The sequence below is a fragment of the Microtus oregoni genome, unplaced genomic scaffold, assembly GCF_018167655.1.
Source record: "Microtus oregoni isolate MIOR12 unplaced genomic scaffold, Mior012 000000F_ref0000247, whole genome shotgun sequence".
Taxonomy (NCBI): domain Eukaryota; kingdom Metazoa; phylum Chordata; class Mammalia; order Rodentia; family Cricetidae; genus Microtus; species Microtus oregoni.
Genome location: NW_024543059.1, coordinates 44,220,708 through 44,223,041, shown reverse-complemented (window position 1 = coordinate 44,223,041; position 2,334 = coordinate 44,220,708).

Below are 2,334 nucleotides of genomic sequence, written 5' to 3'. Positions count from 1 at the left end.
TGGCGGAGCCCCTAACTTCCCTCATTGGACCAGACATCCTGCATCTCTCACAGTAGACCGAAGGGGGAGGGGAGGAGCCGCAGATTTCTAATGGCTTTGCAGCCCCTTCATGGCTGGACTCTTCCATTCCACTTCTCCAGCCCTCGCTCGCTCAGTGTGTGTGCACGTTCACCGAGCTCCAGGCGTGGCCTGCCAACCCTGCTCCTGGTCCTGGGTCTCCTGCGGGGGCGAGAGAAGCCCAATGTTGATGGCCAATAAATCAGACTGTGGCTCCACACTGAGTGTGAGGGTTTTCCTGTAAAGGTCTCGAGCAGTTGCCTTTTCCACAATGCTGCCATTTTTTTCCAGAGCTACATATCTAGCCCTGAGTTCCCATGCTCTCCCTGCCCCATGAACTCGGATGCTAGATTAGCTCCCAAGCCTTGTCTAGAACCCGCTCCTCAGTCAAGATGTTCTCAAAATGGCCTCAGCAAAATGGGAAGGATAGCATCACCCTTGCTGCTAAGAATAGTAACCCCATCACAGGCCACAGAGTCTTAAAATTCATCCGGTGGGCCAGGTGGTGGTGGCGCACGCCTTTAATCCCAGTACTTGGGAGGCAGAGGCAGGCGGATCTCTGTAAATTTGAGGACAGCCTGGTCTACAAAGTGATTTCCAGGACAGCCAGGACTGTTTCACAGAGAAACCCTGTCTTGAGAAACAAAACAAAAAATCATCTGGAATATATGTAGTGGTGTGTGTGTCTATGTGTGTGTGTGCATACACACTACAGCATGCATGTGGAGGTCAGAGAACAACAAGCAGGATTTGGTTCTTTCTTTCAACATGTGGTCCCCAGTAATAACTCAGGTCATCAGGTGTAGGTTGAACCATTGTACCAACACCTAAAAGTCCTTTTTGAAGTCTACATTCCAGCACTAACAGACTGTGTGTGTGTGTGTGTACCTCTGCAAACCACCAGGGTGAGCTCCAGCAGAGTTGTGTGTGTGTGTGTGTGTGTGTGTACCTCTGCAAACCACCAGGGTGAGCTCCAGCAGAGTTGTGTGTGTGTGTGTGTGTGTGTGTGTGTACCTCTGCAAACCACCAGGGTGAGCTCCAGTAGAGTTGTGTGTGTGTGTGCCTCTGCACACCACCAGGGTGAGCTCCAGCAGAGTTGTGTGTGTGTGTCTGTGTGTGTACCTCTGCAAACCACCAGGGTGAGCTCCAGTAGAGTTGTGTGTGTGTGTGCCTCTGCACACCACCAGGGTGAGCTCCAGCAGAGTTGTGTGTGTGTGTGTGTGTGTGTACCTCTGCAAACCACCAGGGTGAGCTCCAGTAGAGTTGTGTGTGTGTGTACCTCTGCAAACCACCAGGGTGAGCTCCAGCAGAGTTGTGTGTGTGTGTGTACCTCTGCACACCACCAGGGTAAGCTCCAGCAGAGTTGTGTGTGTGTGTACCTCTGCACACCACCAGGGTGAGCTCCAGCAGAGTTGTGTGTGTGTGTGTGTGTTTGTACCTCTGCAAACCACCAGGGTGAGCTCCAGCAGAGTTGTGTGTGTGTGTGTGTGTGTGTGTGTACCTCTGCAAACCATCAGGGTGAGCTCCAGCAGAGTTGTGTGTGTGTGTGTGTTTGTACCTCTGCACACCACCAGGGTGAGCTCCAGCAGAGTTGTGTGTGTGTGTACCTCTGCACACCACCAGGGTGAGCTCCAGCAGAGTTGTGTGTGTGTGTTTGTACCTCTGCAAACCACCAGGGTGAGCTCCAGCAGAGTTGTGTGTGTGTGTGTGTGTGTGTGTGTACCTCTGCACACCACCAGGGTGAGCTCCAGCAGAGTTGTGTGTGTGTGTGTACCTCTGCACACCACCAGCGTGAGCTCCAGCAGAGTTGTGTGTGTGTGTGTGTGTGTGTGTGTACCTCGGCACACCACCAGGGTGAGCTCCAGCAGAGTTGTGTGTGTGTGTGTGTACCTCTGCACACCACCAGCGTGAGCTCCAGCAGAGTTGTGTGTGTGTGTGTATGTGTGTGTGTGTGTCCCTCTGCACACCACCAGCGTGAGCTCCAGTAGAGTTGTGTGGCTGGGTAACAGCTGCTTGAAAAGAGACATTGACTCCCCTCCCCCCAGACAGGGTTTCTCTGTGCAGCAGCCCTATTTGTCCTGGAACTAGTTCTATAGACCAGGCTGGCCTCTAACTCAAGAGATCCGCCTGCCTCTGCCTCTTGAGTGCTGGGATTAAAGGCATGTGCCATCACCGCCCAGGTTTCGTGGTTGAATCTGAATCAGTTAGAAAACTGCCCAGCTAGAACAGGCCAGATGACTCCAGAACTGAGCTGATAATTACTTTCCAGGTAACCAG